The 15,337-nt window shown below is 29.6% G+C and overlaps 1 non-coding gene across 1 annotated transcript; it reads right to left on the bottom strand.

Annotated features, from left to right (window-relative positions):
• Positions 1-14,599: 14,599 nt before the first annotated feature.
• On the bottom strand, positions 14,600-14,706 carry LOC128292192 (small nucleolar RNA R71). Its single transcript, XR_008282177.1, has one exon. It is a non-coding gene; the product is annotated as a small nucleolar RNA R71 (small nucleolar RNA).
• Between the last annotated feature and the right edge of the window lie 631 nt (positions 14,707-15,337).

Below are 15,337 nucleotides of genomic sequence, written 5' to 3'. Positions count from 1 at the left end.
TTCCTTTACCTCAACTAGTCACCCTATACAATAACATATATGTTAAAAAAAATACATAAGTAATAGTATATATAAATTTGTTATAAAAATGAATATGAATTTCTTATAAATACATTTATTGTAGTATAACTTTCTCCTCGACAAAAAGAAAAGAAAGAAAAGGCAATTAAGAGAATAAACATAGAAAACAATTTCCAATACTTTTAGTTGTTAAAATTTTTTGGTGTAAAGTGTTGGCAATTGCCTTCACATTTCCACATCAAAATTTCAAAAAGAGTTTGTAAATTTTAGTGTAACTCATAAAAGGAAGGAAAAATATAAAGTAATTATTAAAACTTACATATTGAATTTTCAAGTTTATCAAATTTACTAGGGTTAATGTTTTCTATTTTCATAAACTACTAATTCGTTTTAGTTAAAAACCCTATTAATTAAATCTACCTTAAGAATATAGAAAAGGTAAAGTGAAATCTATCATTGTTATACTCGTTGTAGCACCAAAAGCACCCCAATAATTTATATGATTTTCAAATTTATACAAGTAAAATAAACATTTCAAATTTATAAACTTAGAGTGCTTGAGAAAAGAACTATATATTTAAAATTATAAGAAAACTAACCAATATAAATTTTATTAAAGATTCTTGAGAAGATAGAAAAGTATGGCCATGGATGTTGAAAGAAAAACTCTGTTATTTATTCATAAATAGTTTGGGTTTGATGAACTTTAGACAAAGAAACTAAAATTACAGTAAAAGTGTAACACCCCAAAATTCTTCTTTTTTGTTGTTATGAAAATGTGAAAAAAAATATTTGTCTGCTTCAGTGGTTAAGTGTTCTGGGTGTATGAGAGAGGTCCCAAGTTCAAGCCTGGCATTTGGCAAACTTTGGTATTTTTCTAACTTAACCCCTTCCCCTGGCTAGTAGGCTTTTAATTAAAAGTTTGTAGGTACTTAACAGGATGGGCCTCCTGGTCTGGTGGTTAGGTGGAGTGTTAGTCTGCTGAAGGTCTTGTGTTTGAATTGCTGCGTAGGCAATATTTTTGTTCGGCTCTGAGAGAGAGAGTTTGAGTTGTGTTAGACATCTAAGTAGTGGAGAGTTTCTTAGAGAGAATCAAGGGGAGCTAGGATAGGGGGCTATCAGGATATTCATTAGGGGTTTCTTTTTGAAAAAAAGTTCTGCTCTCTCTTTTCCCTCTCTGTCAAATTTTTCCTATATAATTCGTCACCTTTTACTTAAATTTGTTGTTAAAACTATGTAATTGTTTAATAAGTTAATGAAATATATAAAATATGAAATTGGGACATAGAAATTATTAAAATGTGATTTTATACTTTATTATATAGTTATCATGCGAAAATGGATTTTTTATATTAATTTGAGCATATAATATTTTCAAGTTATAAAGTGGGCTGTGCATGATTAAATTAAATAATAAAATATAAAGTTATATTAAATAATTTATTTGAATATATTTCATTAATAAATTGGATTTTAATTAATTATGTAAATTGATTAATTAAAGTGGTTAAAAAATATTCTTTGGTCCTCTAAATTATCTACTATTGTTGGACAGGTCTGAGAGCTTTATGTTGATTACAAAACCATCCAAATGGAGAACCAAGTCAACCCAATATTTCATGTGGATTTTCATAAATCAAATTTCGGTTTAATTACACAAGGTCCTTGAAGAGTTGAAGAAATCAAAGATTTACCCGGAGATTTGCAATTGACCGAGTCCTGATCCTGACGATGTTGTGGCACTTAAATCAAGCAAAAATCAGCCACACTCCACAAATCATGGCCGACCATTCTTGGATGAAGTTTCAAATGATGGACACTCCTATTTTTAGCAAACTAGCTCCCTTGCCTCACCTATAACTAAGACCCCATTTCTCACTTATCAATTCATCCCTCACTCATTCATCATTCTCTCCTCTCTCAACTCTCTTAGCTTTCTTTTCCCCTTACACCTATCATCATCTTTGTATAAGGATTTTTAGCAAATTAGCCTATTAAAAAGTCCTTGGTTGGCCACCTCAGAGAGCCATGAGCAAAGGAGCAAAGTGAAGGAACGACGGAGCCCTCGTCAGTTAAAGTGTTGGGTGATAGCCACTTCGATTTGGGTTTAATCTTTCTTTTCTTTGACTTAATTCAAGAATGTTTGTTGTGTGTTTACTGTTCTTCTTTACAACAATGATAGGTTAATTTTATTTAAGTTAGGATGATTGCTTTGATTAAATAATAATTATTTGATTCATGCTTATAATGTTTGTGCCTCAATCGATCATGTTTTCAATTAAAATTAAGTCGTATTTCATTCATACGTGATTGAAATGCACTGAATTAGTGAGCGATCCTAACTGATTTGACGACTAATGGACGCATAATTGAAATGTGCATGCTCAATTTAGATCCTAACCCGATTAAATGTAACACCCCTAACCTATATCTGTCGCTAGAAAGGGCTTACGATGTATTACAAGATGAAACATAACTTCCAAATAATCATATACATAATTTTATTGAAACTCTTAAAACAAATAATTATTAATATAAATAAAACTAAATCAATCTCTTTGCAAATCATATTGTGGTACTTTCTAAACACATAATTAGATTTATAATTCATAAGCAATAAGCACCGAACATATCATTTTATCACATTGCATTTGTTCATACCATAAATATAATATAATACTACAATCTATAAACACGTATATAAGACATAATAAATAAAGATATTCAAACACATCTCATTTTGATAAGTTCCATTTGCCACCATTTAGAAAATAACAAACTTAATTCCTTATAAATTAAAGTACTATTCATTTAGTGGGTTTACGTAACCTCAATTAATATAGTAATGCATATTTCAATTTCCACTTTTAACTTACTAAATCCTATAGAAGCATATATTCTTACATAGAACTAATTCCAAACATTATCCAAAATTTTCATATCACATTAAGAACATTACAACTATGTATTTGCAATGTAACAAACTTCATATTCAAGACCAATTCAACAAATACATATTCAACTAACCACATACAATTATATATAAGTCAACCCATCACTTCATATACTTATATGTAAATATATATAAATACCAAATCGTGAGTAATTTACCAAGATAATTCTTATCCATTTCTTTACTTAATGAAAGAATTTTAATAAACTAACACATCCATCATATATAAATATCATGTCTTAAACATATATCTCTTACGTGGCAATAATTATTAATAAACTAACATAATTTTAGAACACACAACAAAGCATCCAAATTTACTATTCAAATGGCCAAAACCCAAATACAATTGCCGAATATAAACAAGTTAAATTCATATGCTGTAAAATACATATAGGAATTATGCTTTTTCCAAATCACAAGACCATATTAAGTCATTTTATATTCGGCTATTCAATGAAAGTACACTATGAATCAAATTTTATACCTATCATTATAAAACCAAAGTTTTAGCCATATATGCACAAAATCCCATTTCTCAGTAAAACCAAATTCAAGACATATTTGAATCAATAAACCCATGAGTAAAATATCAAACATAACCATACTTATATATACCAAAACCAAATCAACCAAAACCACAACCAAACATAATCATCAAGCCAAAGCATAAATTCCAAGATTAACAAAATGGACAAGCCATTTTCGCATGACTTATACATATATATATACAACTTCAACCATAGTCGAAAAGTAGTATAGCCTATACATGCCATAGGTTTCTAATTCAACTTTTAAAAGTACCGAAAGCAGTTGATAGTGTGATAGACTTCGCTGACAATCCCCGAGCCTGCAACTAGTCTCCAAAATCTATAAATAGAAGTAAAAATACACACACAGAGTAAGCTATCTTAGCTTAGTAAGTCATAAGGAAGTATTAACTCAATAATAAAAATAATTTAATAAGACATAACCAAACCATACTTGTAAGTTCAAATATCCACATTTAACTAAACATGGATTATGTTTTGTCCAAATATGCATTTGTTCTTTATCCAAAATCATCTTTCATACACAATATCAATAAAAAATTCACTTGACCGAATACATACTATCATAATACATTTATACAATTCACATCTCCCTAGTCATAATTTCACATTCAATTACCATATAGATAAATGCACATATAAACTTTGGCATAAGTATGAAATTCACATTTCCATATCGTTCATACATATATATATCATTAAACTGAATATGACCAATCATATACTTAAAGATATGGTTTCATTCACTTCGTTCATAGCTCGATTCTTAATTCAAATATTATCTCAATGGCATTGATAATTTATTAAGGCATAAGCAAGCCATACTTATGAAATTTAATTACCAAACAGTTATCTATACATAAATTATAACATTTCCAAACACACATTGATTCATTAACATATTTAATATCACATAGACCTTATTTTTCTGAATATATATACTTTCCTATAAACACGTTTAGGGTTCACATTTCAAATACCTACTAATTGAATGCACATAAATCCTTTAATATCAATATGAATTTCACATTTCAATTTATTCCTCAAGTAACATTAGGCCGAATATAAGCTCAAAAATCAAACATTAATATCACAAACTTATACATTAATCCACATATATATTTTCATATACACAATCACTACCATTAACGTCATTTATAACTTGTATTCACATATAAAATAATTAACTTACCTTATTTCCGAAAAGGTAATAAATTGTCACATACCTGTTCACTTTAACTTGTTTCCACAATCATTCGTAACTTATCCTTGCCCGTTGAACCATTCAAAATTAAAAAGGATACTAGGATTATAACACATATCATACAATGCCAACGTCCTAGACGTGGTCTTACATGTAATCACATGTCGATGCCACTGACCCAGACAGGGTCTTACACGAATCACAATTACGATGCCGATGTCCTAGACATGGTCTTACTTGAAATCACATATCGATGCCAACGTCCAAAACGTGATCTTACACGAGAACACATATCGAAAATCCTATGTCATGACATATGTATCCTAGTTATTCCCAAGGTTCGTACGGGGCTTTTCGGACGTCGAATCTTGGTCGAATGGAATCGTAAACATAGTTCCCAAGTGTACACATATTTGGCTCTCATTTATACATTCTCCAATATATCAATTTAGCACATGTAACTTATTTTTATTTAAAAAAAATAACTAGGTTTATTTGCTTATAAACATACCTCGGACAACGGTAATCGAAACGGGACGATTAGTTGACGATTTTAGTTTTCCTCCGATCAAATCTGTTTTCTTTGGTTCTTGATCTAAATGTATTCAAAACAAACTAATTCAAAATAATTTCATTCAATTTAGTCCAAAAACACATAAATGGGAAAATTACTATTTTACCCCTGAAATTTCATAGTTTTTACAATTTAGTCCAATTTGCATAAAACAAAAAAACTTACAAAATTTACAAAAAAACTTACAAGATTTACACATAGCAAGCTTTAGCCAAATCTTCATTATGCCCATAGAAGCTCACACAATTCATTTATTTCACATTTTAGTCCCTCAATTTATTATTTTGCAATTTAGCCCTAATTACTCAAATTCATCAAAATTTCCAATACAAAACATGCTATCTGAAAACATATCTTCAATAATTCATCATCAAACATCACAAAACAAAATTATTCATCAATGGCATAACTCAAAATATTCATTAAAATCAGAAATTGAAGCATGGGTCGGGTAGTATTCTAAGCAACGATCTCAAAAACGAAAAAATTATCAAAAATAGAAAATAAAACATACCTTGATTTAGCTTTCAAATGGCCAAATGTCTCAAACTCTTTCTTTATTTTTATTTGAAGTTTCGGAACTTAAAGAAAAATGATGCATGGCTTTTGTATTTTATTTTATATTATAACATATATTAACATATTATTTAACTTAACCTTTATTATAATTATGAAACCATTATTTCATAAGGTTACAACCGTCCACTACTTATAATTATGGTTTAATTGCATTATAAATGGTTCATATTATAAAGACAACAACAATTAGGCACTTTCACATTTAACCTTCAAATTTTAATTTTACGCGATTTAGCCCTTTAATTTAATCGAGCACTCAAACAGCAAAATTAATTCATGAAAATTTCACACATGCAAATTCACACAAAATAAACACAGAAAATAATACTAAAATATTTTTGACTAAAATTTGTGGTCCTGAAACCACCGTTCCTAATACGGTAAAAAATCAGGCTATTACAACTCTCCCCCCTTAGGGATTTTTGTCCCTGAAAATCTTTCTAGAAAGTAGATTAAGGATTTTCTTCCACACAGTACATTTTAAAATTTTACATAGCTTTGGATTTCAAATCTCTTAAATCTCACAATTAAGATTCTGATCTGTCTTCTACTATACATCATATCAAGCTGAAACTGCTTGTAGCTCTATTGAATTATTTTCATTTTCTGCTCAATTTCTCTGATGAAATTAATTCCATGGATCATCTTCTCACAAAGTTCGATCTCAAAACAATAGAGTTCGGTAATTGCAACCATACAATAGTCTTTCTTTATTGCTTTCAAACTCTTAAACACAATGTCAAATAAATATTTCGAGAATTTGAATTGCTTTTCCTGATTTCAATTCAATCTCATACTCACAGATTACTGTAATTTCTCTCTGAATCACAATATGAGTTTCAGATCTCAATCAAAAACAGTGATGATTGGCACCAGTTGTAGACTTATCAATACAGGAACAAATCACTCAACTGTTTTATCAAAAGAGAAAATCCATACGTATAGAGAGATTTCTTGAAGCAATTAATAATAATTCAGATCACTCTATCATTTTCAATGATAAGAATAATCCCGATTCAAAGTTCATCAAAATTCTATTTCATTACTACTCAGATATCAACTCATGCTGAAACAGTCCTGACCGAGCAGACAATTTACCATTGCGAGATTACCTATAGCAGTTGTTGTACAATCTCAGAACTTCTCAGTAACCAATCATTAATTTGAAATTCTAAATCAGAAACCCATTTACATTGAATCCCTTATAACTTACAAATTCAAAAGTTTTCGACAATTTGAACTATCTTTGCTATGCCAAGTTCAGATCTCACTCTGTAATATCAAATATTAACTCAAGGTCTTTTAAAAGTTCAAGCCATTTTTACTATTCCCAAATTTGGATCTTTCTCTAACATTAAACATTTTAAATTCTTATAATCATCGAATATGTCACATAACCTTTTTCATGTAGCTTTAACTATATAGAATCACAAGATATTTCTGCACACTCTTTCATTAGTACACACTTCAGACCGTTCATTAACGTATGACTGAAAATCATAAACTCTTTATTCAACTCAGATTGAATTAGATTTGACATTTCGGTTGATATTGTCTTCGTACAAAAAAAAAACTTCAACAATCGAATTATCTTTAATTTACCATAACATTTCTCAGACAGAATAGTCCCGGTAGATATAATTCTATATCAAATCTTTTGGAACACAAATTCTTCTTCTAAACTATCCCTCAAATCACACATATACTTTCAGAGTTTATCTCCAGTCTGGTGAATAAATTCAAAGACATATAACCTAATCATCCTTTCAATCAATTAATTCAAATCAGACTAAACCACTGAATCAACCATTTTAAAGAAATCTTTTCTTCTTTTTAGAAGGTTAGCTTCAGACATATCATTATATAAATTTGATATTGATCTTCTTTCATTTTCACTTTTACTGATGTCGAATCTTTCACGAGAACTAGAAAAGAGTTTTTAATAAAGCTGTCTCATATATTAATCATCGAAACTCTGAATTATGATGAAGTCATCTTAATCAAATAAAAATCATTGAGCCTTAATAAGAACGATATCTCAACTCTATTAACAAATATTATCCCAACTGTTAATGAAACATTTGAACACAGAAAAGAATCAAATATGTTTTAAACAACAACTAATGCAGAAACACAACTTCTATAACTCTGATAATGGTACTGCAGTACTCCAAATTTCAGAATAGAAATTATAATTATAATAGATATAGCCATCTCTATCAAATAGAGATCTCTTGAAAATAATCACATAGAATCATAAGAAAACCGGGATAGCGAAATTTCAACGCCTGAAGCTACACAAAATATCTGAGGACCACAATCTATATAGAATAATATCAATTCTGATGATATCCCAGAAAATGTTCAGAAAGAACAATATCACTCATAAATATTGAAATCTACAATATTAGAAGCAATATAATCTTCACGTATATTCAACAGAACAATAGCCAGTAGAAATAAATTATTAATATCATATAGATATTACCGTCAACTTACATATTCACATAGGGAATAATATACCATAGAAAGACAGAACATTGTCGAACATAGCCCAAACAGACCAACAATGCTTTCATTTATTAGTATCTTTAGCTAATGTTCTCATACGATAAGAATTCCTTCTGTAATTAAACGATCACCTATACTTTTGAAGATAAATATACACATAGAATACCCAGAAGAAGTCATAATAATTGCCCGATTATCACTACTGCACTCAGCCATCAATACAATTCAAACACTATTCAACTGTCTAATTCTGTCATCAAAAATTTTCACATTATCTCTTCACTAACAAAAATCAATTTTAGAAAAGCTTCCAGTTGATACTTTCTTTCGATAACATACTTAAATTGATCATTTAATAGAAGTTAACTTCTTCTGTAACAATGACTTTGCATAATCTGAATAGTCTTCAAAACTATCCAATATCTCTTTTAATACTGCCTCTATTTGCTGATTCATTCACTTTTCTGACCACATTATTAATCTTCCAAACACGGACTTCTATAACTCTACACTCGTGAGTTTATTTAACTCAAATTTTACGGATTCCATTATAACCTTTCACTAATAAGTGGGTGAGGTAGTAAAGCCTCAAATTTAACTTGTATATTAATGCACGTAACACATACTTTCACAAATAACCAGTTCATTTCTAATTTCACATTCTTAAAACATTTAATAAAAAATTGCTTTTAATCACTTTTGCTCTTAGAACATAATTCTATGCCAACTAAAATCACTAATTCACAATTGAAATTTTCATATAGCATCATAACTCTAATGACATAACTCATATACTCATATAATTATAACATTTATCAATAACCAAAATGTCTTATACTTTAACCCATACCTTTACGAGTGTCAACTCATCACATATATATATTTTCATTCAAACATTTGAATACACATTCTATACAATTGAATCAGCTCGTTTGGAAGACATATCTGTCTCATCAAAACATTTTTTTTTGTCAGAGTCGCGAGATATCATACTATCGCAGGTTGCAGTCTTAGAACCGACTAACCCATGGCTCTGATACCAATAAATGTAACACCTCTAACTCGTATCCATCGTCGAAAAGGAATTACGAGGTATTACCAGACGAAAGATAACTTCCGAATAATCATATGCATAATTTTATTGAAACTATTAAAATAGATAATTATTAATATAAATAAAACTAAATTAATCTCTTCGCAAATCAGATTATGGTACTTTCTAAACACATAATTAGATTTATAATTCATAAGCAATAAGCACCCAACATATCATTTTATCACATTGCATTTGTTCATACCATAAATATAATATAATACTACAATCTATAAACACGTATATAAGACATAATAAATAAAGATATTCAAACACATCTCATTTTTGATAAGTTCCATTTGCCACCATTTAGAAAATAACAAACTTAATTCCTTATAAATTAAAGTACTATTCATTTAGTCAGTTTACAGAACCTCAGCCGAATATAGCAATGCATATTTCAATTTCCACTTTTAACTTACTAAATCCCTATAGAAGCGTATATTCTTACATAGAACTAATTCCAAACATTATCCAAAATTTTCATATCACATTAAGAACATTACAACTATGTATTTGCAATGTAACAAACTTCATATTCAAGACCAATTCAACAAATACATATTCAACTAACCACATACAATTATATATAAATCAACCCATCACTTCATATACTTATATGTAAATATATATATAAATACCAAATCGTGATTAATTTACCAAGATAATTCTTATCCATTTCTTTACTTAATGAAAGAATTTTAATAAGCTAACACATCCATCATATATAAATATCATGTCTTAAACATATATCTCTTACGCGGCAATAATTATTAATAAACTAACATAATTTTAAAACACACAACAAAGCATCCAAATTTACTATTCAAATGGTCAAAACCAAAATACAATTGCCGAATATAAACAAGTTCAATTCATATGCTTCGAAATAAATATAAGAATTATACTTTTTCTAAATCACAAGACCGTATTAAGTCATTTTATATTCGGCTATTCAATGAAAGTACACTACGAATCAAATTTTATACCTATCATTTTAAAACCAGAGTTTTAGCCATATATGCACAAAATCCCATTTCTTAATAAAACCAAATACAAGACATATTTGAAATGAGTAAAATATCAAACATAACCATACTTATATATACCAAAACCAAATCAACCAAAACCACAACCAAACATCATCATCAAGCCAAAGCATAAATTCCAAGATTAAAAAAATGGACAAGCCATTTTCGCATGGCTTATACATATATATATATACAAGTTCAACCACATTCGAAAAGTAGTATAGCCTATACATGCCATAGGTTTCTAATTCAACTTTTAAAAGTACCAAAAGCAGTCGATAGTGTGATAGACTCGCTGATGATCCCCGAGCCCGTAACTAGTCTCCAAAATCTATAAATAGAAGTAAAAATACACACACAGAGTAAGCTATCTTAGCTTAGTAAGCCATAAGCAAATATTAACTCAATAACAAAAATAATTTAATAAGATAACCAAACCATACTTGTAAATTCAAATATCCACATATAACTAAACATGGATTAAGTTTTGTCCAAATAAGCATTCGTTCTTTATCCAAAATCATATTTCATACACAATATCAATAAAAATTTCACTTGACCAAAAACATACTATCATAATACATTTATACAATTCACATTTCCCTAGTCATAATTTCACATTCAATTACCATATAGACAAATGCACATATAAACTTTGGCATAAGTATGAAATTCACATTTCCATATCATACATAAATATATCATTAAACCGAATATGACCAATCATATACTTAAACATATGGTTTCATTCACTTTGTTCATAGCTCAATTCTTAATTCAAATATTATCTCAATGGCATTGATAATTTATTAAGTCATTGCCAAGCCATACTTATGAAATTTAATTACCAAACATTTATCTATACATAAATTATTATCAATGGCATTGATAATTTATTAAGTCATAGCCAAGCAATACTTATGAAATTTAATTACCAAACATTTATCTATACATAAATTATAACATTTCTAAACACACATTGATTCATTAACATATTTAATATCACATAGACCTTATTTTGCCTAATATATATACTTCCCTACAAAACGTATAAGGTTCACATTTCAAATACCTACTAATCGAATGCACATAAATCCTTTAATATCAATATGAATTTCACATTTCAATTTATTCCTCATGTAACATTAGGCCGAATATAAGCTCAAAAATCAAATATTAATATCACATACGTATACATTAATCTACATATAGATTTTCATATACACAATAACTACCATTAGCGTCATTTATAACTTGTATTGACATATCAAATAATCAACTTACCTTATTTCCAAAAAGGTAATAAATTGTCACATACCTGTTCACTTTAACTTGTTTCCACATTCATTCATAACTTATCTTTGCCCGTTGAACCATTCAGAATTAAAAAGGATACTCAGATTATAACACATACCGTACAATGCTAATGTCCCAGACGTGGTCTTACATGTAATCACATGTCGATGCCACTGTCCCAGACAGGGTCTTACACGAATCACAATTACAATGTCGATGTCCTAGACATCGTTTTACTCAAAATCACATATAGATGCCAACGTCCTAGACGTTGTCTTACACGAGAACACTTATCAGAAATCCTATGTCATGACATATGTATCCTAAATATTCATAAGGTTCGTACGGGGCTTTTCAGACGTCGAATCTTGGCCGAATCGAATCGTAAACATAGTTCCCAAGTGTACACATATTTGGCTATCATTTATACATTCTAAAATATACCAATTCAATACATGTATCTTATGTTTATTTAAAAAAATAACTACGTTTATTTGCTTATAAACTTACCTCGGACAACGGTAATCAAAATGGGACGATTAGTTGACGATTTTAGTTTTCCTCCAATCCAAATCTGATTTTTTTGGTTCTTGATCTAAATATATTCAAAATAAACTAAGTCAATATAATTTCATTCAATTTAGTCCAAAAACACATAAATGGGTAAATTACTATTTTACCCCTAAATTTTCATACTTTTTACAATTTAGTCCAATTTGCATAAAACACAAAACTTACAAAATTTACACATATCAAGCTTTAGCTGAATCTTCATTATGCCCATAAATGCCCACACAATTCATTTATTTCACATTTTAGTCCCTCAATTTGTTATTTTGCAATTTAGCCCTAATTACTCAAATTCATCAAAATTTCCAATACAAAACATACTAACCCAAAACATATCTTCAATAATTCATCATCAAAAATCAAAAAACACAATTATTCATCAATGGAATAACTCAAAATATTCATCAAAATCAGAAATTGAAGCATGGGTCGGGTAGTATTCGAAGCAACGGACTCAAAAACGTAAAAATTATCAAAAATCGAAAATAAAACATACCTTGATTTAGTTTTCAAATGGCCGAATGTCTCAAACTCTTTTTATTTCTTTTTATTTGAAGTTTCGACACTTAAAGAAAAATGATGCATGGCTTTTGTATTTTATTATATATTATAACATATATTAACATATTATTTAACTTATATATTTAACCTTTATTATAATTATGAAACCATTATATCATAAGGTTACAACCGTCCACTACATATAATTATGGTTTAATTTCATTATAAGTGCTTCATATTATAAAGACAACAACAATTAGGCACTTTCACATTTAACCTTCAAATTTTCATTTTACGCGATTTAGCCCTTTTATTTAATCGAGTACTCAAACAACAAAAATAATTCACGAAAATTTCACACATGAAAATTCACACAAAAGAAACACAGAAAATAATATTAAAATATTTTTGACTCGAATTTGTGGTCTCAAAATTACTGTTCCGGATAGGGTAAAAAACTGGGCTATTGCATTATTTAGCAGGTTGCATAACAACTCTAAGCAAGCTCTGTGATCTGCATAGTTTCTAGATTTGTGTGATTAAACTGTTTCAAAACCTAGCACATTCTTGTTATCTCGCACGAATACTAAGAAGCCCTTAGTAAATAAGGATCAGTAAAATGCGTATTTACTAAGTAAAGGATTCTGAAAGGACCTAATATGGTTTCCAAACTCATGAAAGATCGAGTTGGCATGGAATGTTTTTCTGAATATTGATAAGCATGTTAATAATAATTTGAGTTAAATTAAAGTAATTGTCCTGTCTTATTTATGTTATAATAGTTGCAAATTGTGTTTAATTTCGCTAAAATCTATTTCATTCATATAGTTTGCATACTTAGGTTAATTTGCATTAGGGATCATTGCATTTAGTCTAATATATTTTAATCATTACTTCTCAAATAAATTGTGTTTTTATTTACCAAATTGTTAATATATTTTTACAAATTAAGTGACTTAGCACAAATAAAATCCCTATGGAGACGATAACTCGATACTTACTTATTACTTGATAATGACTATGTACACTTGCACAAACCCGAGCGTTACAAGTTTTTGGCTCCGTTGTCAGGGATTGTGAATTGCTGCCATAGTCATTCTTTGTGAAATTATTTATTTTCTATTTGGTTATTTCTAACAGTACTAACTTATTCTTCTTAATTTTGTGATTTTCTTTTCAGGTGTTTATGAGCATAGGTCGGATTATCGATTTACTCCCAGTAGACCCTAAAATTGAGCGAACTTTTAAAAAAAGAATATGTGAACAAACAGCTCAAAGACAAGTCGTGCTAGACCTTGGAAATGAGAACCAAGACCAAGGTAATGAAACCGATCATGTACGAAATCCGATCCTCATTGCCTAATGATAGGGATCGATGCATCAGACAATATGCTATGCCGCTTTTCAATGAGTTAAATCCAGGAATTAGAAGGCCAGATATTGAGGCAACCCAATTCAAATGCTACAAACGGTGGGCCAAATTAGAGGTATGCCCACAGAAGATCCACATCTCCACCTTCGATTGTTTATAGAGGTGAGTGATTATTCAAGATAGCTAGTCTGACTGAAGATGCACTGAGGTTGAAGTTGTCTCCATACTTATTGCGAGTCAAGCACGAGCATGGCTCAATTCATTGCCACCAAGTTCCAAATCTATATGGAAAGAATTAGCAGAGAGATTTTTGGTTAAGTATTTCCAGCCTAGCGAGAATGCTAAGTTGAGGAATGAGATCACAACTTTCCAACAATTGGATGACGAGTCTTTGTATGAGGTTTGAGAGTGATTCAAGGAGTTACTTCGTAAGTGTCCTTATCATGAGATTCCTTACTGTATCCAGTTGGAGACATTCTATAATGGTCTCAATGCACATATAAGATTGATGGTAGATGCTTCTACGAATGGTGCAATTTTGTCTAAGTCTTATAATGAGGCTTATGAGATCATCGACAGGATCGCGAGCAACAACTATCAATGGCCAGCAAGTCGAACAACTTTAGGAAGACGTGTAGTCGGAGTTCATGAAGTTGATGCCCTCACTTCTTTATCAGCTCAGGTATTGTCTATTTCCTCTATGTTAAAGTAGTTTACTGCTGATAGTGCTAATAATTTTGTAGCTCAGCCACCAAATCTGTTTGAAGTAGTTTCCTGTATGTACTGTGGGGAATGTAACACCCCTTATCCGTATCCAAGGCCGGAACAGAGTACGAGGCATTACCAGACTTAACAATACACATAGACGAAAATCGGGCCATAAAATTTCATTTAATTCAAAACTTTTCGAACACATGCATAACAAACAAAGCTAACTATATCATCACATCAAAACATAGGACACGGCACGATTAATTAACCTTATAAACCATAATGGATAAGGACCACATCTCATGATTTTATACGATAACTAAATGCAGACTGATACGTATGGTCAAAATCATAATAAAAATACATATCA

The sequence above is a fragment of the Gossypium arboreum genome, chromosome 4 (genome assembly GCF_025698485.1).
Source record: "Gossypium arboreum isolate Shixiya-1 chromosome 4, ASM2569848v2, whole genome shotgun sequence".
NCBI lineage: Eukaryota > Viridiplantae > Streptophyta > Magnoliopsida > Malvales > Malvaceae > Gossypium > Gossypium arboreum.
Note: the sequence above shows the minus strand (reverse complement) of the source record. Positions and strands in the feature narration are given on the sequence as shown.